Genomic DNA, 24,138 nt, shown 5'->3' with positions numbered 1-24,138 from the left:
TTAATGGTCAATGTCTAATGGGTAACTTTCCATTCTGGCTCTCCCTTGGGTGTGTTCACTGTTTTTGTTTTATTTTTTAGTAAGAAACTGGAGTGTATTAATAAAAATGTGAAAAATTTTATCTATCCTATTACTATTCTCTCTCTGTTTAATAGACAACTGTATGTATTTGGCCTTGAAAACTAAATCAGAGAGAATGAACTTTCAGACACACTGTCACGGTATGTCTTGGAACAATCCAGAGTTTTCCAAACTCCTACCAAAAGCACTAGTAGTGTAGGGGTATCATGCAAGATTCCCATTCTTGCGACCTGGGTTCGAGTCCTGGCTAGTGCAATGTCAAAGAATTTTAAAGCAATCAATTCTTTGCTTTGAAACAAAAAGAAGAATTTAAATACTGGAGAATAATTCTAAAAAAATATAGGGTGGAGCAATGAGTAAGGTCAATAGTAGAAGCAGTGGCGTAACTAGGAATGGCGGGGCCCCGTGGCGAACTTTTGACATGGGGCCCCCCCGACACCAAAGATCTCGACCGAGTCCCTCCTACGCATTCCTGCACGCTCTATTATGACCAATAGTGGCCCCTGCACACAGTATTATACCCTATAGTGGCCCCTGTACACAGTATTATGTCCCATAGTGGCCCCTACACACAGTATTATGTCCCATAGTGGCCCCTAAAGGACTAAATACTGTCATGTCACCGCTATACCAGGACAATTGTGGATAAAAATTCTGGTCATGTGCATTACAATTTAGTAACTCCATGTGCCTCATATTAATAGCAGTTAACCCCATCATGTCCCTCACATTAACCCTTGTGTACCTCACATAAGAGTTACTGATATGTGAGAGACATGGAGGTAATAATAAAGTATCTTCATTATTATTACCCCCATATGTCTCACATATCAGTAACTCTTATGGTGAGGCACACAGGGGTTAATGTGAGGGATATGATAGGGTTAACTGCTATTAATGTAATGCACATTGAGTTACTAAAACAAAAGTAATCACCCCAAATGCCTGTTATTAATAACTATAGTAACCCCGGTATGTCCTGTGTACCTGATATTAATAAGTAACCCCAGCATGTACCTGTGTACCTGTTTTCTTTCTTTAGTTTCATTTTCCTTCTTCCTTTCTTCCTCTTCTCCTCTTGAGTGCAGGACGGCAGGAACTCGGGCAGGGATAAGCCCCGCTTCCTGGGCTCTCCTCAGCCCTCTCATTGGTGGGCAGAGGACAGGCAGAGAAAGGGAGGGGGAAGAGAGGGGGAACGTCCTGAAGCGCTGAGAGGAGCCAGACCTGCATCTCCTGTGTGTCAGCCGTTGCTGCAGCTTCGGGGCCCCCTGTTGGTGGAAAGTATTCCACCAACAGGGGGCCCCGATCATTATACTCGGGGGTTCGAAAAGACCTCTGAGAATAATGATAGCAGTGGTAGCAGCTGTCACCGGGCCCTTAATGTCCCGGTCCCTGTGGTAGCTGCCTCTGTTGCCTCCGTGGTAGTTACCCCACTGAGTAGAAGTTATTGTCCTTGGTCTCAATATGGAAATGAGCTTTTTGGAACACTCATGGTATTGCCACTTACCTCTTTGGACCAAGGTCAATCCCTTCATTAATCCTTAGGGTAAAGTCAATATCAGACGTTGTTGTTCTTGGTCTCAATATGGAAATAAGCTACTTGAAGCAATGTGGAGGGCATTGCCACTTACCTCTCTGGACCAACGCCTATGCCTTCACCACTCCTTAGAGCTATTTTTCAAATTGACAAGCACAGTGATATCTCGGCAATCGAGGTTCCGATTCACAAGGGCAAATCACACACAGTTTGGATTATGGTGACCCTATTAGTTCTATATGTTCGGTGGGATTCAGACAACATACTCTTTTTGACATACTGAGCAAGGTCAATAGCAGAAGTTATTGTTCTTGGTCTCAATATGCAAATGAGCTTTTTGTAACACTGATTTTGTTAACACTCACCTCCTTAGACCAATGACAATGGCTTCAATAGGCCATATGGTAATTTCAGTAGCAGATGTTATTGTTCTTGGTCTCAATATGGAAATAAGCATTATAAAGATATGAGAGCATTGCCGTTTACTTCTTTGGACCAAGGACAATGCCTTCATTACTCCATGGAGCTCATTTTCAGCAAGGGAGTCAAACATTCAGAAGGGTAAAACACACACAGTTTGGATTGTGGTGACCCTAACCTTTTTATCTGTCGAGTGGAGTTCAGACGACACACTCCTTTTAAAAGGAGCTATGATTTAGATTTATCTTCAACTAGCTGGTACCCGCGACTTCGTCTGCGGTGATTGTAGAAGTGGGTATATACAGGCGCGGGTAAGGTTTTCGTACTGTGTATAAGGTATGGGATATAAAATGTAACTGTGTATCTTGTTGTTGCTGTAATTCTGAGAGCACATGAGACTTTTGTGTTGAATGTAATTTGTATTTCAGCCGCTATACGGTGTTGGTATAAACTGTACATAGTGTCTTTGGGACAGAGGTATTTCAGGTTAATATACTTCGATATACGACATTGTATGATTTGTTATTTTCCGCCAGTACATGTAAGTTTTGGGCACAGGATACTCTTGAGTAAGCAACATAAAGTCTGGCCCTGTGCATGACAGTTTAGTAACTCCATGTGCCTCTTATTAATAGCAATTAACCCCATCATGTCCCTCACATTAACCCCAGTGTAAGAGTTACTGATAGAGATGAGCGAGTACTGTTGGGATCAGCCGATCCGAACAGCACGCTCGCATAGAAATGAATGGACGTAGCCGGCACGCGGGGGGTTAAGCGCGCTGGCTACGTCCAAGCGGAAGTACCAGGTGCATCCATTCATTTCTATAGAGCGTGCTGTTCAGATCGGCTGATCCCAACAGTACTCGCTCATCTGTAGTTACTGATATGTGAGAGACTTGGAGGTAATAATTAAATATCTTCATTACTGAGGTCTTTTATTAGTACCTCCATATGTCTCACATATTAGTAACCTTTATATGGGGCACACAGGGGTTAATATGAGGGACATGATGGGGGTTATTCCTATTAATGTGAGGTACATGGAGTTACTAACACTAAACTAATAACCCCATGCCTGACATTAATGAGAATAGGAAGTAAAGGAAGGGAGCTGTGTGTTTCTTACTTTCAGTTTGCTAGCAGCTTCCTCTTCTCCTCGGGGAACGTTTGCAGGGTGCAGATGGCAGGATCTATCACTATAGCAGGCAGGCAGAGACCTGAGCGATTAAGCTCCACCCCCTGGGTTTCCTGCACCCCCTCTCAAAGGGGAGTGTCCTTATGCCTCAGCTCTAGCAGAGACTTTATTTAACTCTTGCAGGTCCTGTGTTGCTGGCATGCCAGTGAAATATGGCAGGAGTGCCACTCTTGGCATGTGTGCCAGGGGTTGTTGACCTCTGCTGTAGGGGGTAATATGAATTTTGTGGCTTGCTATGGTCCAAAGTGTGTGAGATTGCAGAGATAGTGATGTGAGTTTGGGTTTTGTGGGGGTCCTGGGAAAAGCGTATGTGCGCTATTGTGATGAAAAGTAGCCTATTGCGCAATCGAGTGTAGGAACTATGTTTGTGGAAAATTTAAGCCAAATCGGTGGAGCGGTTTTTGCGTGATTGACCGCCAAAGATCCGAACATCCAAAGGGTCCTGGGAAAAACGTATGTGCGCTATTGTGACGAAAAGTAGCCTATTGCACAATCGAGTGTAGGGACTATGTTTGTGGAAAATTTCAGCCAAATCGGTGGAGCGGTTTTTGCGTGATTGACCGCCAAACATCCGAACATCCCAAGGGTCCTGGGAAAAACGTATGTGCGCTATTGTGACGAAAAGTAGCCTATTGTGCAATCGAGTGTAGGGACTATGTTTGTGGAAAATTTCAGCCAAATCGGGGTCCAAAGTGTGTGAGATTGCAGTGATAGTGATGTGAGTTTGGGGTTTGTGGGGGTCCTGGGAAAAACGTATGTGTGCTATTGTGACGAAAAGTAGCCTATTGCGCAATGGGGTGTATTAACTATGTTTGTGGAAAATTTCAGCCAAATCGGTCAAGCGGGTTTTGCGTGATTGACTAACAAACATCCGAACACACAAACGCACAAACATCCAAACTCACAAACTTTCACATTTATAATATTAATAGGATATTACATGGATAACTGTTACTTTTGGCTCTTTCTAGGATTTGTGTGCTGTACTTTTTATGCTTTATTGGCACTTTTTGGTTGTTACTTTGATATTCTTTCTTTATAGAGCTGTTTACTAGGATTAAACCCACCTGGTTAGACTGTAGTGGCATTGGTTCCCATGTCTCCCCACACTCCATGCATCTTGGGGTTCACTGCATTATCACTCTGGCATGTGCAGTAATAGTTCCTGACCTACTCCTGTATCAGCGGGTAGACCCCACCACCCCATCCCCTTGTCCTATATCATGCTTTTTTGCAGCACAAACCATTACTCCCATGTGTAAGATCATCTGCATATAATGATAGAGGCTTTAACTCCCCGCAATAATGATGTAAGTAGAGATGAGCGAGTAGTGTTTGATCGAGTAGGTGTTCGATCGAATACTACAGTATGTAGTATCCATTGATGCTGAAACTCCAAAACCACCTGAAAACTAACTGCTTTTGGCTGTATGTAAACAATATAGGGCTTTGTCAAGGGCAGACAACCTTGTAAAGAAGGATCTGTCCATAGCACAGTCCAGGGCATACCACACAACAGAACCACAGGCACCAACCAGACCCAACTGATTTACAATGGCTTCAGCCAGGTTCTGAGACCTTTAGCTTATAGAGATGAGCGAACAGTGTTCTATTGAACACATGGTTGATCAGATATCACGCTGTTCGCGGTGTTCGATTCGAATCGAACACCACATGGTAAAGTGACTGAAAACTCGATTCCCCTCCCAACTTTCCTGGTGCTTTTTTGGCTCCAATAACAGCGCAGGGAAGGTGGGACAGGAATTACGACAACAGGGACCTTGAAAAAAATAGGAAAATGCCACTGGCTGCCGAAAACATGTGGCCTCTGATTGATAAGAACAGTTCCGCCCAGCGTCGCGTCATTCTGAGCTTTCACTTGGTCACAGACGGAGGTCTGCGGCCGTAGAGTTAGGAATTAGATTCGGCTAGGCAGGGATAGGATAGGAAGGAGAAGAAAACCAACAGCTCTTTTAAGAGCTACATTCCAGGGAGAAGCTTGTCAGTGTCTATCTCACCAACGTGGCATTGACAGGCTGTATCTGCGCAACCCATCTTTCCACAGTGTGGATGATCCTGAGTGGGATACACTGAAAGTGTATTCCCATATACCCTATATACCCCCAATCCACGTTCCAACAGTGTGCACCCCCACCCCCACCCCTGAAACTAACTTGAATACACTGTGTGTAATCCCCCAAGAATAAAATTGGGGCTACATACACCCTTCATTTGTTGCTATTGGCATATAGTGCCAGTTTCTGAGTGTAAATTCCCCTAAGAAATTGGGGCCTTCATACCACCCTTCATTCAGTCCCGGCTAGCGCACTTTCAAGTAATTTTAAAGCAATCAATTCTTTGTTTCTAAAATAAAATTCAAATTATTTGAGAAATATTCTAAAAGATATACCGTAGGTTACCTAAGGGTTCTCATGTGAGACAGTGGTTAATGTTGATAGAAGAACTTATGATTCTCTGCCTCTAAAGGGGTATTGTATATGTTCAAGTTTCTGGTGCGCTTATTGATGTAAGTGTGGAATTATAAAAAGGGGAGATAAAGTATTTATTCCTTATTCCAAAAGTATAATTCACAAACATTACTTTAACTAGAGATATAGTGTGGAGCAATGAGTAAGGTCAATAGTAGAAGTTATTGTCCTTGGTCTCATTATGGAAATGAGCTTTTTGGAACACTGATGGTATTGCCACTCACCTCTTTGGACCAAGGACAATGCTTTCATTAATCTATAGGGTAAATTCAATATCAGAAGCTAATGTCCTTGGTCTCAATATGGAAATGAGCTTTTTGGAACGATGATGGCTTTTCCACTTACCTTTTTGGAACCACGACAATGACTACATTTCTCTATAGGGTAATATCAACAGCAGAAATCATTGTTCTTGGTCTCAATATGATAATAAGCTACTTGAAGCAATGTGGAGGGCATTGCCACTTACCTCTTTGGACGAATGTCAATGCCTGTGTCACTCCATAGAACTCAATTCCAATTTGACAAACACAGTGATATCATGGCAACGGAGGCCCCGATTCACAATTTCACGCAGCTTGGATTCAGGTGACCATAAACGTTCTACTGTATCTGTCAATTGAAATTCAGACAACATACTATATGATGTAGATTAATGGTCAATGTCTAATGGATAACTTTCCGTTCTGGCTCTCCTTAGGGTGTGTTTACTGTTTTTGTATTTTTTTTTAGTAACAAACTGGAGTGTATTAATAAAAATGTGAAAAATTGCATCTGTCCTATTACTATTCTCTCTGTTTAATAGACAACAGTATGTATTTGGCCTTGAAAAAATAAATCAGAGAGAGTGAACTTTCGGACACGCTTTCACATTGTATCTTGAAATAATCCAAAGATTTTCAAAACTGTACCAAAAGCGCTAGTGGTGTAGGGGTATCATGCAAGATTCCCATTCTTGCGACCCGGGTTCGAGTCCCGGCTAGTGCAATTTTATGTAATTTTAAAGCTATCAATTCTTTGTTTCTAAAAAAAATTCAAATTATGGAGAAATATTCTAAAAGATATAGGTTACCTAAGGGTTCTCGTCTGGGACAGTGGTTAATGTTGATAGAAGAACTTATGATTCTTGGCCTCTGAAGGGGTATTGTATATGTTCAAGTTTCTGGTGCGCTTATTGATGTAAGTGTGGAATTATTAAAAGTGGAGATAAAGTATTTATGCCTTATTCCAAAAGTATAATTCACAAACATTACTTTAACTAGAGATATAGTGTGGAGCAATGAGTAAGGTCAATAGTAGAAGTCATTGTTCTTGGTCTCAATATGGAAATGAGCTCGATGGAACACTGATGGTATTGCCACTTACCTCTTTGGACCAAGGTCAAAGCTTTCATTAATCCATAGGGTAATTTCAATATCAGAAGTTAATTTCCTTGGTCTCAATAGGTAAATGAGCATTTTGGAACGGTGATGGCTTTTCCACTTACCTTTTTGGGACCACGACAATGACTACATTTCTCTATAGGGTAATGTCAATATCAGAATTGAATGTTCTTGGCCTTAATATGGAAATGAGCTTTTTGGAACGATGATGGCTTCTCCATTTACCCTTCTGGAACATCAACAATGCCTTCATTTCTCCATAGGGTAATGTCAACAGCAGAAATCATTGTTCTTTGTCTCAATATGATAATAAGCTACTTGAAGCAATGTGGAGGACATTGCTACTTACCTCTCTGGACCAATTTCAATGCCTGTGTCACTCCATAGAGCTCAATTTCAATTTGACAAACACAGTGATATCACAGCTACGGAGGCCCCGATTCACAATTTCACGCATCTAGGGGGGCCACACGGTGGCTCAGTGGTTAGCACTGCAGCCTCACAGTGCGGGAGTCCTGGTGCTCAAATCCTGCCAAGGGCAAAAAACCATCTGCAAGGAGTTTGTATGCTCTCCCCGTGCCTGCATGGATTTCCATCCCATATTTCAAAGACATACTGATAGGGAAAAATGTACATTGTGAGCTCTATGTGGGGCTCACAATCTACTTAAAAAAAAAAAAAAAAAAAAAACAATTTCACACAGCTTGGATTCAGGTGACCATAACCGTTCTATCTGTCAGGTGAAATTCAGACAACATACTCTATGATGTAGATTAATGGTCAATGTCTAATGTATAACTTTCCATTCTGGCTCTCCCTAGCGTGTGTTTACTGTTTTTGTATTTTTTTTTTTTAGTAAGAAACTGGAGTGTATTAATAAAAATGTGAAAAATGTTATCTGTCCTATTACTATTTTGTCTCTGTTTAATAGACAACAGTATGTATTTGGCCTTGAAAAATAAATCAGAGCGAGTGAACTGTCGGACACGCTTTCACATTGTATATTGGAATAATTCAAAGATTTTTAAAACTGTGCTAGTGGTGTGGGAGTATCATGCAAGATTCCCATTCTTGCGACCCAAGTTCAAGTCCCGGCTAGCGCAATTTTAAGTAATTTTAAAACAATCAATTCTTTGTTTCTAAAAAAAATTCAAATTATGGAGAAATATTCTAAAAGATATAGGTTACCTAATGTTGATAGAAGAACTTATGATTCTTGGCCTCTGAAGGGGTATTGTATATGTTCAAGTTTATGGTGCGCTCATTGATGTAAGTGTAGGGGAGATAAAGTATTTATTCCTTATTCCAAAAGTATAATTCACAAACATTACTTTAACTAGAGATATAGTGTGGAGCAATGAGTAAGCTCAATAGCAGAAGTCATTGTTCTTGGTCTCAATATGATAATAAGCTACTTGAAGCAATGTGGAGGGCATTGCCACTTACCTCTCTGGACCAACATCAATGCCTTTGTCACCCCCATAGAGCTCAATTTCAATTTGACTCCTGACGAAGCCGAGTGTAGGCGAAACGCGCGTCAGGCATTTCTTATGGTCCTACCAGTCTCTGACTGAGTCCCCCCGTTGCTTTCTTCATAACTATATTCGTATTCACAGAAAATATGTCGGCACCTACGGGTATGTATTAAGGTGACCCCATTTGGGGCACTTCTTTACTTTATATCAAAAACTTCGGTCACAAAAACAGCTCACCTGTCCAAACTTTCTAGTGAGGTGCACGATCTGCTGCCTCCGGGACTCCAAGGCCACGATAATGTAAATCCCAATTCAAATGAAAGATGGATCCGCAACACTCCTCTTCATTAATAAAACTTCATCTTTAATTCCATTTCACAGGACAATACAAAAAACTCCATACAAAAGATAGAAAAAACACATACAAAAAAGACGCAATAAAAACCGCTGTCAGTATACCATAGCTGACGCGTTTCAAGACCGTCTTGGTCTCTTACTCATAGCTGTTTGTGGTCTGCTCCAATCACTGTGAGACAGTGATTAATATTAATAGAATAACTTATGATTCTTGGCCTCTGAAGGGGTATAGAAAGCCCCACGTAGCGGACCCAATGGGGTAGTGAAGGAGGCACATGACATAAAAGGGAATGCAGAGCAGACAGGTCATATGGAGGGCAAGAGGAGGTCAGGCAAAGGACGATTGGTGGGGTTAGCATACTGTTTACAAAACATAAGATGCAGGCTGAGGTTCACTTACCTACAGGAGACTGTTCGAGCAAGTTGTTTTTTTTCACCATGTCACTGTCTTCTGACATCGAGGCTCTTCTGCGTCAGGTCTGGCAGGCTGCGATGGTCCGGGGGTCCGAATGAATGCAGGAGTACCTGGGGACGGCATCATCTGATGTTCCTCCTGCGTCGGATGGTGCATTGAGGCCGCGCAGGAGACGCGCACAGCTTCCTGAAAGACTGAGGCCGGAGCTCTCCATGCTGCCCAGGAGACGCAGATGGAGCCCCGCAAGGGACCCTCTAGCGCTGGCTCCTTCCGCGGCTGTGAGCAGCACTGAGAGGAATCCAGCACCCCGGCCTGGGCGATTTTTGGTCTCAATATGGAAATAAGCTACTTGAAACAATGTGGAGGGCATTGCCACTTACCTCTCTCATTACCAACGTCAATGCCTTTGTCACCCCATAGAGCTCAATTTCAATTTGACAAGCACAGTGATGTCATGGCAACCTTGTCACCGATTCACAATCTCACGCAGCTTTGATTCAGGTGACCCTAACCGTTCTGTCAGGCGGGGTTCAGAGGACATACTCCATGATGTAGATTAATGGTCAATGTCTAATGGGTAACTTTTCTTTCTGGCTCTCCCTAGGGTGTGTTTACTGTTTTTGTTTTATTTTTTAGTAAGAAACTGGAGTGTATTAATAAAAATGTGAAAAATTTTATCTATCCTATTACTATTCTCTCTCTGTTTAATAGACAACTATATGTATTTGGCTTTGAAAACTAAATCAGAGAGAGTGAACTTTCAGACACGCTGTCACGGTATGTCTTGGAACAATCCAGAGTTTTCCAAAATCCTACCAAAAGCACTAGTAGTGTAGGGGTATCATGCAAGATTCCCATTCTTGCGACCTGGGTTCGAATCCCGGCTAGTGCAATTTCAAATAATTTTAAAGCAATCAATTCTTTGCTTTGAAACAAAAAGAATTTAAATACTGGAGAATAATTCTAAAAGATATAGTGTGGAGCAATGAGTAAGGTCAATAGTAGAAGTTATTGTCCTTGGTCTCAATATGGAAAGGAGCTTTTTGGAACACTGATGGTATTGCCACTTACCTCTTTGGACCAAGGTCAATGCCTTCATTAATCCTTAGGGTAAAGTCAATATCAGACATTATTGTTCTTGGTCTCAATATGGAAATAAGGTACTTGAAGCAATGTGGAGGGCATTGCCACTTACCTCTCTGGACTAACGCCTATGCTTTCGCCACTCCTTAGAGCTATTTTTCAAATTGACAAACACAGTGATATCTCGGCAATCGAGGTCCCAATTCACAAGACAATCACACACAGTTTGGATTATGGTGACCCTATTAGTTCTATATGTTTGGTGGGATTCAGACAACATACTCTTTTTGACGTACAGAGTAAGGTCAATAGCAGAAGTTATTGTCCTTGGTCTCAATATGCAAATGAGCTTTTTGTAACACTGATTTTATTAACACTCACCTCCTTAGACCAATGACAATGGCTTCAATAGGCCATATGGTAATTTCAGTAGCAGATGTTATTGTTCTTGGTCTCAATATGGAAATAAGCATTGTAAAGATATGAGAGAATTGACGTTTACTTCTTTGGACCAAGGACAATGCCTTCATTACTCCATGGAGCTCATTTTCAGCAAGGGAGTCAAACATTCAGAGGGGTAAAACACACACAGATTGGATTCTGGTGACCCTAACCTTTTTATCTGTTGAATGGAGTTCAGACAACACTCTTTTTTTTTTTTAATACTTTATTTTTGAACAAGGTTTTTCAATTCTCCATTTAAAGATGCTAATAACAGAGTACAAATATTACAGAATCACAAAATTGTGAAACAATGTAGGTGAAAAGCAAAGTAGGAAGTGGAGAAGAAAATCTAGCAAGTATTTACGGGTAATAATGTAAAGGAGTAAAGTGAAGAATACATCATAATACAGTCTGTAAATTATGAATTGTTATTCAGAGCAAGTAGAGTAGAGAAAAGAGGGGGGGGGGAGGGGAAAAGGAAGAGAAACAAAAAAGAAAAAACAAAGAGAAGAGAAGAAAAAGGAGGGGTAGAAGAGATGAAGTGGGTAAAGGGAGAGGAGAAAAGGTCAGTCAGCCAGTATCAGTTGTTGTAGGTAGTGGCGACTGTCAACAAAGGAGACCACATGGAGACCACAGTTCGAGGTAACGATCATGGGTTCTATTGGTCCTACTCACAATTTCTTCGAACTTAGAAATTTGGAACACTTTCTAGCCAGAGTTTGATCGAGGGGGCATGTTGTTGCATCCAGAAGAGAGGAATAAGTGTTTTTGCTGCTTCCAAGAGAATAGTTGGCAAGTCTCTCGAGGAGAGATAAAACTCGTTCTGCGGTAGGGACAGAAGCACCAGCTCTGGAGTCAGGGGAGGGCAGGACCCAACAATATGGGAAATATGTGATTCTACTTATTTCCAGAATGGCTGTATCTTTTCACAGGACCACCATATATGTAGATGAGAGCCAGGGAGCAGTTTACAACGCCAACATAAGTCCGAGTCTGTAAAATTGTGTCTGTGTAACCATAAAGGCGTTCTATGCCATCTCGTTAGGAGCTTATAATGGTTTCCTGGAGTCTGACGCACGTAGAGAAACCATGGGAATTGGAGAGGATAGACACAACCTCGGGTTCTTCGAAGGAATGGCCCAGTTCAGTCTCCCATGCCACCAGCCCTACTTCCGCTGCTTGAAGAAATCGTCGACAAGTAGAGATGGAGACAGGTACGGTGTCAGCTTTTTTAAGTGAAATTTCAAAAGGCGTAAGCCTCCTACAGGGAGATCATATCTTTAGAAGACCCAGAAGGGACGAACGTATTCTGGCGTGATGAAGAAAGTTCAGAGGTGTTTCGGGTATCAAAGCTTGAAAATCTTTGAGAGGAAGAGGTTTGCCGTCTAAAAATAAGTCAGAGACTCGAAAATCGTTGAGTTTATCCCAAATATCTAGTTCAATTCCTTCCTGCAACGGGGATCTGGACAATGTAAAGGGAATGAGGGGGGCAGGAAGTAGAGGAGACACTTGGGGAGAGAGGAGATCACGAGCTTTTTTCCAGGTATCGATGATTCCATCTAGGAGGAGGTCACGTTTAAGTATAGATATACTGTAGATGAGGGAGGAGAAGACAATACTCTTTTTAAAAGGAGCTATGATTTAGATTTATCTTCTATATTATATGGATACTGTTACTTTTGGCTCTTTCTAGGATTTGTGTGCTGTATTTTTTATGCTTTATTGGCACTTTTTGGTTGTTACTTTGATATTCTTTCTTTATAGTACTGTTTACTAGGATTAAACCCACCTGGTTAGACTGTAGTGGCATTGGTTCCCATGTCTCCCCACACTTCATGCATCTTGGGGTTCATCGTATTATCACTCTGGCATGTGCAGTAATAGTTCCTGACCTACTCCTGTATCAGAGGGTAGACCCCACCACCCCATCCCCTTGTCCTATATCATGCTTTTTTGCAGCACAAAGCATTACTCCCATGTGTAAGATCATCTGCATATAATGATAGAGGCTTTCACTCCCCGCAACAATGACGTAAGGCCTTCTTACACTTCGACAAATTGCAACTAGACATAATTTGTATCCAGGAACCATATTTGTCTGCTACCTTCATCCCTAAATTCTTTCACTCTCACTACACTCTTCTAGGTCATATACCTAATAAGACTAAAAGCAACTGGTAACTACGCAAGCTCATTCCTATACATGTTGTGGACCCCCAGGGACGATGCCCCCTATCACCTATGATACCTATGATAACCTGGATTTGTGTGCAGATTGTAATTTTTCATTTAACGCTCTGCTAGAATGCTCATCACAGACAGCGAACAAGGTTTCCTCTAAAGCCAAAAGTGAGGCCCGTGAGGCATTTCATTCCCTTCCTTTAGTAGACTGTTAGTGTGAATTTAATGGAAATAAACAATGTTACATCTATTTCTCCCCTGCTCACCAGCACTACACCAGGATTGATACTCACGTCCACATCGCTACTTCCATTTCTAGTTTATACTCGCCATGTTTCCTGAGTTTGGTCAGATTATGAACTCGTGCTGGTTGATATTAATTTTCAGAAGCCTGCTAAAATCCCTTATTCCTGGTGCCTAAACAAGTCCAGATTCCCAGCGAATCTCAGAGATACTAGCTGAATTTTTCCAATACAGCAAAGGCTCAATATTACTCAGGCCATTAACAGGGCTGCCCATAGGCCTCTATGCTTAAAGGGGTATTCCCATGTACATGATTATTTTTAAATTTGTAGATAATTGAAAGTTAAACATTTTTGCAAATATAAGTAATTAAACATTTTGCAGAGTTTTAAAGATTTTCTCTAAATATCTTGTGGTCACAGTCTGTTATCTTGATCGGTTGCCAGTGGATACGACCATGAATGCAGGAACTTTCTAAGCTCAGAAAATCAGCCATGATGTCCTTAATGTAGCTGAGATATCTTCTGATATATGTAGTGTCCCTGTCTGATAATTCAGCTACAATAAGAAAATCATAGCTGGGTTCCTGACAAGTCCCAGACCATAGAAAGTTTCTGCATTAGTGGTCGTAACCATTGGCAACCGATCAAGACAACAGACTGTCAGCACTAAGAAAGTTAGAGAAAATCTTTAAAACTTTGCAGAATTTTTAAGTACTTATATTTGCAAAAATGTTTAACTGTTAATTATCTACAAATATAGATATGATTATGTACATGGGAATACCCCATTAAGCCCCTATCAGGGGAACAATTGAAGCTGCCACACTGAAAATGCTGGCCGATATCTTGAACGCTTGCCAGTGGTTAAATGCTGTAGAACAATTATGCGAACCAGTGGGTGGGATGCAGGCCCCAGTCATGTGACGTCAGGGACCTTACAGTAGTAGGCTGAAGCCTGCCAGGAGCGTGGAAAGGTAAGTAACACAATTTTTTATGTTCGCTTACCTCTCTCGGGCCTCTGATCTGAAAAGACCCCCCGAGTATAATATTTTTTTTTTTTAAAAAATGCATATTCAGCTGTCCTCGATGCTCCCATGTCCCCCGATGCGTCTCATTTCTACTGCTGCAGCGGCTTCTCACAGGTCTCTTCCTAGGTTCCGCTGAAGTTACTGGTCACATGACCACTGAGACCATTCAGCGGCCTCAGGAAAAGACCTGTCACAGGTAGTGACAGTACATGCCCTTTACTTATTGGCCTCAGTGGTTACGTGACCAATGAAGCCAATCAGTTGCTTCAGTGGAACCCCAGAACCCGTTGAGCAGAAGGACTGGAACGTGCTGGGAGGACACCGGAGCATAGGGGACAGGTGAGTATGATTTTTTATATATATATTTTTCACTCCCCCTGGCTGATTTAAAAGTTAAAGGCGTTGTCCATTTTGTCCATAACCCCTTACATTAATCCCATCTATAGTATAAACTATAGTAACCCCTTACAGGACCATAAAAAATTGTTAATTTAGACATAGCCTAATTCTCTATTACTACAACAGCTGGAGCTGAGGTCTATTTCAGACCCGCCCTGGACCACTCATAAGTCAGAAATCTGGGGCTGATATAGTTGGACTTCAGCACTCTGCCTGTCACCTTCTCACAATCTATAGGGCTGGTAGAGTCCCATTTAGGGTTGAGCAATCGGGATCGGAAAAGATCGGATCCCGATCAAGTAAATTTCACGATCACAATCGGCTTCCGATCCCACCTAAAAAGATCGGGAATGGAATTCCGATCCCGATCGCTCAAACTACTTACTTGCACAGAACCGCTGCCACGCCCCAGAGCTCCAGGCCGTTGTTCTCTCCTGTCCTCTCTCTCTTTGTACATTGGCAGAGCGCTGTGCACACCTCCGCCTCCCTATGCTACTGTTACTGCTGGGAGTAGGCGGGGCTTTTTGTGGCTTAGGAGAGTGTGGGCGGGTACAGGGAGGGAAGACATGAGTACCCACCCACCCTCTCCTATGCCACAACAAGACCCGCCTTCTCCCAGCATCAGTCACACTAGCCTGGGAGGCGGGGGCGCGGACAGCGCTCTGCTGGCGTGCGAAGAGAGAGAGGAGAGAACAACGGCCCAGAGCTCCGGGGAGCGGCATACACATCAGGAGAGGAGACAGTAGCAGTTCTGTGCAGGTAAGTGGGGAAGACTAAGTGGCCGGCGTATTTTTTTAATCACTACACAGCGTGGAGGCTTCAATTTTTGGACTCCATGCTGTGTAGTGAACACGATCGTTTTTAAAATACGATTTTCAATCATTAAAAAAATCTCATTGACTTACATTAGGATCAGAAATGTGATAGGGATTGGGTTTGAATGGAAAATGATCAGAAATCAGATTTTAAAATCGATCCTGAAATCTCAAGATCGCTCAACCCTAGCCCCATTATAAGTCACTGGTGGCATATTGCTCCGCTGGTTCTGTCATGTTATAGCTTCAGCATAGCGTTGCTTTTCCCATTATAAATGGAAGCCTTAATGCACGGGTGAAAAGAGTCTTTTTAGTTATCCATTGATGCTGAAACTCCAAAACCACCTGAAAACTAACTGCCTTTGGCTGTATGTAAACAATATAGGGCTTTGTCAAGGGCAGACAACCCTGTAAGGAAGGATCTGTCCATAGCACAGTCCAGGGCATACCACACAACAGAACCACAGGCACCAACCAGACCCTACTGATTTACAATGGCTTCAGTCAGGTTCTGAGACCTTTAGCTTATAGAGACGAGCGAACAGTGTTCTATCCAACACATGTTCAATCGGATATCACGCTGTTCGCGGTGTTCGATTCGAATCGAACACCGCATGGTAAAGTGAGTGAAAACTCAATTCCCCTCCCACCTTCATTTGCGCAGATTTGGCTCCAATAACAGCGCAGGGGAGGTGGGACAGAACCTACGACAACAGTGACCTTGAAAAAAAAAATAGGAAAATGCCATTGGCTGCCGAAAACATGTGACCTCTGATTGATAAGAACTGCGCCACCCAGCTTCGCGTCATTCTGAGCTTTCACTTGGTCACGGACGGAGGTCTGTGGCCATAGAGTTAGGAATTAGATTCGGCTAGGCAGGGATAGGATAGGAGAGGAGAAGAAGAAAACCAACAGCTCTTTTAAGAGCTACAATCCAGGGAGAAGCTTGTCAGTGTCGATCACACCAACGTGGCATTGACAGGCTGTATCTGCGCAACCCATCTTTCCGCAGTGTGGATGATCCTGAGTGAAATACACTGAAAGTGTATTCCCATATACCCTATATACCCCCAATCCATGTTCCAACAGTGTGCACCACCACCCCTGAAACTAACTTGAATACACTGTGTGTAATCCCCCAAGAATAAAATTGGAGCTACATACACCCTTCATTTGTTGCTATTGGCATATAGTGCCAGTTTCTGAGTGTAAATTCCCCTAAGAAATTGGGGCCTTCATACCACCCTTCATTTGTTGTTATTGGCATATAGTGCCAGTTTCTGAGTGTGAATTCCCCTAAGAAATTGGGGCCTTCATACCACCCTTCATTCAGTCCCGGCTAGCGCAATTTCAAGTAATTCTAAAGCAATCAATTCTTTGTTTCTAAAAAAAAATTCAAATTATGGAGAAATATTCTAAAAGATATAGGTTACCTAAGGGTTCTCGTGCGGGACAGTGGTTAATGTTGATAGAAGAACTTATGATTCTCGGCCTCTGAAGGGGTATTGTATATGTTCAAGTTTCTGGTGCGCTTATTGAAGTAAGTGTGGAATTATTAAAAGGGGAGATAAAGTATTTATTCCTTATTCCAAAAGTATAATTCACAAACATTACTTTAACTAGAGATATAGTGAGGAGCAATGGGTAAGGTCAATAGCAGAAGTAATTGTCCTTGGCCTCAATATGGAAATGAGCTTTATGGAATACTGATGGTATTGCCACTTACCTCTTTGGACCAAGGTCAAAGCTTTCATTAATCCATAGGGTAATGTCAATATCAGAAGTGAATGTCCTTGGTCTCAATAGGTAAATGAGCTTTTTGGAACGGTGATGGCTTTTCCACTTACCTTTTTGGGACCACGACAATGACTACATTTCTCTATAGGGTAATGTCAACAGCAGAAATCATTGTTCTTGGTCTCAATATGATAATAAGCTACTTGAAGCAATGTGGAGGGCATTGCCACTTACCTCTCTGGACTAATGTCAATGCCTGTGTCACTCCATAGAGCTCAATTTCAATTTGACAAACACAGTGATATCACGGCAACAGAGGCCCCGATTCACAATTTCACGCAGCTTGGATTCAGGTGACCATAACCGTTCTATCTGTCAGGTGAAATTCAGACAACATACTCTATGATGTAGATTAATGGTCAATGTCTAATGGATAACTTTCCATTCTGGCTCTCCTTAGGGTGTGTTTACTGTTTTTGTATATTTTTTTTTTAGTAAGAAACTGTAATGTATTAATAAAAATGTGAAAAATGTTATCTGTCCTATTACTATTCTGTCTCTGTTTAATAGACAACAGTATGTATTTGGCCTTGAAAAATTAATCAGAGAGAATGAACTTTCGGACACGCTTTCATGTTGTATCTTGGAATAATCCAAAGATTTTCAAAACTGTACCAAAAGCGCTAGTGGTGTAGGGGTATCATGCAAGATTCCCATTCTTGCGACCCGGGTTCGAGTCCCGGCTAGCGCAATTACAAATAACTGTTCTATCTGTCAGGTGGAGTTCAGACGACATACTCTATGATGTAGAATAATGGTTAATAGGTATCTTTTCATTCTGGCTCTCCCTTGGGTGTGTTTACTGTTTTTGTTTTGTTTTGTTTTTAATAAGAAACTGGAGATTATTAAGAAAAATGTGAAAAATTTTATCTGTCCTATTACTATTCTCTCTCTGTATTTGGCTTGGAAAACTAAATCAGAGAGAGTGAACTTTCAGACACGCTGTCTCATTGCTTCTTGGAACAATCCAGAGATTTCCAAAAACGTACAAAAAGTGCTAGTAGTGTAGGGGTATCATGCAAGTTTTCCATACACGTGACCCTGGTTCGCATCCTGGCTTGTGCAATTGTGCGAATATTTTTAAAACAATCAATTCTTTGTTTCCAAACAAAAAGAATTCAAATTCTGGAGAAATATTCTAAAAGATATAGGGCACCTAAGGGTTCTCGTCTGGGACAGTCATTAATGTTAATAGAATAACTTATGATTCTCGGCCTCTGAAGGGGTATTGTATATGTTCAAGTTTCTGATGCGATTATTGAAGTGAGTGTGGAATTACTAAGAGGAGAGATAAAATATTTATGCCTCATTCCAAAAGTATAATTCAAGAACGCAATGAGTAAGGTCAATAGTAGAAGTTATTGTCCTTGGTCTCAATATGGAAATAAGCTTTTTGGAACGATAATGGCTTTGCCACATACCTCTTTGGACCAAGGACAATCCTTTATTAATCCATAGGGTAATTTCAATATCAGAAGTAAATGTTCTTGGTCTCAATAGGTAAATGAGTTTCCAAACAATCCAGAGTTTTCCAAAAACCAACTAAAGCGCTAGTAGTGTGGGGGTATCATGCAAGATTCCCACTCTTGTGACCCGGGTTCGAGTCCCGGCTAGCGCAACTTCAAGAGATTTTGAAACAATCAATTCTTTTCTACCAAACAAAAAGAAGAATTCAATTACTGGAGAATTATTCTAAAAGATATAGGGTACCTAAGGGTTCTCGTGTGGGACAGTGATTAATGTTAATAGAATAACTTATGATTCTTGGCCTCTGAAGGGGTATAGAAAGCCCCACGTAGCGGACCCAAAGGGGTAGTGAAGGGGGGCACATGACATAAAAGGGAATGCAGAGCAGACAGGTCATATGGAGGGCAAGAGGGGTTCAGGCAAAGGACAATTGGTGGGGTTAGCATACTGTTTACAAAACATAAGATGCAGGCTGAGGATCACTTACCTACAGGAGACTGTTCGAGCAAGTTGTTTTTTTTCACCATGTCACTGTCTTCTGACATCGAGGCTCTTCTGCGTCAGGTCCGGCAGGCTGCAATGGTCCGGGGGTCCGAATGAATGCAGGAGTACCTGGGGACGGCATCATCTGCTGTTCCTCCTGCGTCGGATGGTGCATTGAGGCCGCGCAGGAGACGCGCACAGCTTCCTTAAAGACTGAGCCCGGAGCTCTCCATGCCGCCCAGGAGACGCAGATGGAGCCCCGCAAGGGACCCTCTAGCGCTGGCTCCTGCCCGGCACCCTTCCGCGGCTGTGAGCAGCACTGAGAGGAATCCAGCACCGAGGCCTAGGCGATTTTTGGTCTCAATATGGAAATAAGCTCCTTGAAACAATGTGGAGGGCATTGCCACTTACCTCTCTCATTACCAACGTCAATGCCTTTGTCACCCCATAGAGCTCAATTTCAATTTGACAAGCACAGTGATATCATGGCAACGTAGTCACCGATTCACAATCTCACGCAGCTTTGATTCAGGTGACCCTAACCGTTCTGTCAGGCGGGGTTCAGAGGACATACTCCATGATGTAGATTAATGGTCAATGTCTAATGGGTAACTTTTCTTTCTGGCTCTCCCTAGGGTGTGTTTACTGTTTTTGTTTTATTTTTTAGTAAGAAACTGGGGTGTATTAATAAAAATGTGAATTTTTTTTTATCTATTCTATTACTATTCTCTCTCTGTTTAATTGACAACTGTATGTATTTGGCTTTGAAAATTAAATCAGAGAGAGTGAAATTTCAGACACGGTGCCATGGTATGTCTTGGAACAATCCAGAGTTTTCCAAAATCCTACCAAAAGCACTAGTAGTGTAGGGGTATCATGCAAGATTCCCATTCTTGCGACCTGGCTTCGAATCCCGGCTAGTGCAATTTCAAACAATTTTAAAGCAATCAATTCTTTGCTTTGAAACAAAAAGAAGAATTTAAATACTGGAGAATAATTCTAAAAGATATAGGGTGGAGCAATGAGTAAGGTCAATAGTAGAAGTTATTGTCCTTGGTCTCAATATGGAAATGAGCTTTTTGGAACACTCATGGTATTGCCACTTACCTCTTTAGACCAAGGTCAATGCCTTCATTAATCCTTAGGGTAAAGTCAATATCAGACGTTATTATTCTTGGTCTCAATATGGAAATAAGGTACTTGAAGCAATGTGGAGGGCATTGCCACTTACCTCTCTGGACCAACGCCTATGCTTTCGCCACTCCTTAGAGCTATTTTTCAAATTGACAAAAACAGTGATATCTCGGCAATCGAGGTCCCAATTCACAAGACAATCACACACAGTTTGGATTATGGTGACCCTATTAGTTCTATATGTTTGGTGGGATTCAGACAACATACTCTTTTTGACATACTGAGTAATGTCAGTAGCAGAAGTTATTGTTCTTGGTCTCAATATGCAAATGAGCTTTTTTGTAACACTGATTTTATTAACACTCACCTCCTTAGACCAATGACAATGGCTTCAATAGGCCATATGGTAATTTCAGTAGCAGATGTTATTGTTCTTGGTCTCAATATGGAAATAAGCATTATAAAGATATTAGAGCATTGACGTTTACTTCTTTGGACCAAGGACAATGCCTTCATTACTCCATGGAGCTCATTTTCAGCAAGGGAGTCGAACATTCAGAAGGGCAAAAAACGAGTGATTATGAAGATAATCTTGTTTCCCTTAGTCCTAACAGCGGCACAATGTGGGGTATTTCTGCCCCTGTGTGCTGGTAGGACAGGCGGATATTTAATTAGCCAATCAAATGCGTGGCAGGCCCTATAAGAGGGCACAAGAACCTCCCCTCTGCGTGTAAATACAAAAGTACCTCCATTACATTTATATACAGTTTTATACATAAGATATGATTCCCAGGGTGGGAAATCTTGTGCCGCTGTTAGGACTAAGGGAAACAAGATTATCTTCATAATCACTCGTTCCCTGTCGTCCTCAACAGCGGCACAATGTGGGGATATAGCAAGCAGGTCCCCAAGATGGGTGGGACAAACCCATGACCGAACTTAAACTGGTCTGGGCAAAGGCAGTGGAATCTGCCACTTGGTCCTTCAGGTGGTAATGCCGAATGAAGGTGGATTCAGATGCCCAAGAGGCAGCTGCATATATTTGGTCCACAGACAAAGCACTTCTTTCTGCCCGTGAAGTGGACACTGCCCTGGTTGAATGGGCATGAAGGAAAGATGGAGCCGACAGCCCTTGGGCGGTATAGGCGACTCTAATAGTCCCGGTAACCCACCGGGATATTGTAGCTTTGGCGGCTTTGGCGCCCTTGTTTTTCCCCGTGTAGCTGACCAACAGGTTTTCAGTCCACCTAAAGGGGCGAGTGCGCTGCAAGTAGATCTGCAGGCATCTAACCACATCCAGCTTGTGCCATCTTTCTTCTTCAGCAGAAGAAGGGAACGGAAAAAATACTGGAAGGGAAATCAGTTGGTTCCTGTTTACAGCAGATGGCACCTTGGGACGAAACCCAGGGAGGAACCTAAGCTGTACATGGTCAGAGAAAAAGGTGGTATATGGCTCCTCAGCGGACAAAGCTTGTAGTTCACTAACGCGTTTGGCAGGTGTGACTGCCAATAGCAGCGCCATTTTGCCGGTTAGCGACTTGAGGGAGACCTCTTCCAGAGGTTCAAATGGCTGGCCACATAGGGCGTTCAGGACCGGAATAAGGTCCCATTGGTGGACAGGGGTGTTTACCACCGTTCTCAGCCTAGTTGCCCCTTTAATAAAGGTGCTCACTAAAGGATCCTGAGACAAACGCCTCCCCAGATAGGCGGACAGGGCCGCTACGTGTACCTTGAGTGTGGCCGCAGCAAGACCTCTGTCTAGTCCGTCTTGAAGGAAGTCCAGGATCGCCTCCGTAGGGGGATCGGCAGAGTCCACTTGATGCTGCAGACACCAGGCATTAAATATGTTACCTATTCGACGGTAGTTCCTGTTAGTCGAATCTGCTCTGGCGCTGGATAGGGTCTTCAAGACGGCTTGTGACAGTCCTCTATTTCTCAATAGGGACTGGTCAACCTCCAGGCTGTCAGGTTGAGTCTCCTCAGATCCTGGCATCTCAGCTCTCCTTGGGTTACCAGGTCTGGGAGTGGGGGAAACCTCCAATATATGCCCTGACTCATTTGTATGAGCTGAGCAAACCAAGCCCTTTTTGGCCAGAACGGGATTATGGCTATTCCCGAGGCTTGGTCCTGTCTTATTTTTATCAATACCTTCGGTATGATTGGAATTGGAGGGAATATGTAAAACAGCCTGAACCTCCATGGGATGGACAGGGCATCCACCGCCAAGGGATTGTCCTCCTGGTACAGAGAGCAGAAGGTCCCCACCTTGGCGTTGAGTCGGGTAGCCATAAGATCGACCTCCGGGAGACCCCATCTCTGGACGATCTGTTGAAATACGTCTGGATTGAGAGACCATTCTCCTGATACGGTAATACCCTGACTCAGCTGATCCGCTACTATGTTCAGGGAGCCCTTTATGTGAACAGCGGATAACTGGACCAGATTCTTCTCCGCCTAGGCAAATATGAGATTCGTCTCTCTCAGCAAGGTTGGTGACCTGGTGCCCCTTTTTTTTTTCCTTGTTTGTTTATATAGACTACCACCGTCATATTGTCTGACCGGTTTTTGACAGACTTGCCTTTCAATTCTGGGGCAAAGTGTACTAGGGCCAGGTACACTGCTCTGAGTTCCTTGAGATTGGATGACCCCAGCTCCGGACATCTCCATCGTCCTTGTACAGTTTTGTCTTGACAATGGGCTCCCCATCCCCACTGGGATGCATCTGTTGTCAACAGGGTCCACACTGTCGGGACCGTGGACCTTCCGTCTTTCAGGTGTATCCACCATCTGAGGGAAAGACGGGTAGCGGGAGAAAGGCAGATCTTCTTGTGCAATCCCTGTGGAGAAATGTTCCAGGTTCTCAACACTTCCATCTGCAGGGGACGCAAATGCCATAAAGCCCAAGGCACCGCCCTGGCCGAGGATGACATCAGGCCCAGGACTCTCATGGCGGTCCGGATGGTCACCTGCCGAGTGCGCAATAGGAATCGTGCACTGGCTTGGATTCTTTCCTTCCTTGGACTGGAGAGGAAGATCTGCATCGCTTCTGAATCCACTATAAATCCGAGGAATTTTCTTCAGGTGGATGGAACGATTTCGGACTTCTCCCAATTGATAATCCTAACTCCTGTAGGAAGTTGATGGCAAGGTTGAGCTGCTGGAGGAGGGCAGCAGGAGACTGAGCTTTCAGTAGCCAGTCGTCTAGATAAGGGACGATGAAAAGACCCTGAAGTCTGAGGGCCGCGGCGACCGGAGAAATCACCTTGGTGAATACCAGTGGGGCGGATGTGATGCCGAATGGCAGAGCTGTGAATTGATAGTGCTCCCTGTGGCCGGCCATAGCGACGGCAATCCTGAGGAACTTCCTGTGGAAATGAGCAATGGGGACATGTAGATAGGCGTCCTTCAAATCGAGGGTAACCATCACCTCTCCTGGCTGAAGAAACACAGCCACGGAATCCACGGTTTCCATTCGAAATGACCTCTTCCTGATAAACCGATTGAGGTACCTCAGATCTATTATCATCCTCCAGCCCCCGGTGAACTTGGGGACCAGAAAGACGGGGGAGTAGACTCCCAGACCGAGGTCTGAGGCTGGTACCTTCTCCAGGGCACCCTTGGTAACATATTCGGCAACCAAGGCTTCTAGACTGGCCTGCTGAGAAGGTGGAAGAGTTTGGGTGGAAACGAACCGATCTGGAGGTGGAAG

General features: G+C 43.1%; 6 non-coding genes across 6 annotated transcripts; all 6 read left to right on the top strand.

Moving 5' to 3' along the window:
- Window positions 1-265: 265 nt before the first annotated feature.
- On the top strand, window positions 266-336 carry TRNAG-CCC (transfer RNA glycine (anticodon CCC)). The gene has a single exon. It is a non-coding gene; the product is annotated as a tRNA-Gly (tRNA).
- Window positions 337-6,640: 6,304 nt separating this feature from the next.
- Window positions 6,641-6,711, top strand: TRNAG-CCC (transfer RNA glycine (anticodon CCC)). The gene has a single exon. It is a non-coding gene; the product is annotated as a tRNA-Gly (tRNA).
- A 3,463-nt stretch (window positions 6,712-10,174) lies between these two features.
- Window positions 10,175-10,245, top strand: TRNAG-CCC (transfer RNA glycine (anticodon CCC)). Its single transcript has one exon. It is a non-coding gene; the product is annotated as a tRNA-Gly (tRNA).
- Window positions 10,246-17,965: 7,720 nt separating this feature from the next.
- Window positions 17,966-18,036, top strand: TRNAG-CCC (transfer RNA glycine (anticodon CCC)). Its single transcript has one exon. It is a non-coding gene; the product is annotated as a tRNA-Gly (tRNA).
- An 856-nt stretch (window positions 18,037-18,892) lies between these two features.
- TRNAG-CCC (transfer RNA glycine (anticodon CCC)) lies at window positions 18,893-18,963 on the top strand. Its single transcript has one exon. It is a non-coding gene; the product is annotated as a tRNA-Gly (tRNA).
- A 1,186-nt stretch (window positions 18,964-20,149) lies between these two features.
- Window positions 20,150-20,220, top strand: TRNAG-CCC (transfer RNA glycine (anticodon CCC)). The gene has a single exon. It is a non-coding gene; the product is annotated as a tRNA-Gly (tRNA).
- The last annotated feature ends 3,918 nt before the right edge of the window (window positions 20,221-24,138 follow it).

The sequence above is a fragment of the Leptodactylus fuscus genome, chromosome 10 (assembly GCF_031893055.1).
Source record: "Leptodactylus fuscus isolate aLepFus1 chromosome 10, aLepFus1.hap2, whole genome shotgun sequence".
Taxonomy (NCBI): domain Eukaryota; kingdom Metazoa; phylum Chordata; class Amphibia; order Anura; family Leptodactylidae; genus Leptodactylus; species Leptodactylus fuscus.
The sequence above is the reverse complement of the archived record's forward strand: the minus strand, read 5'-3'. Positions and strand labels throughout refer to the sequence as shown.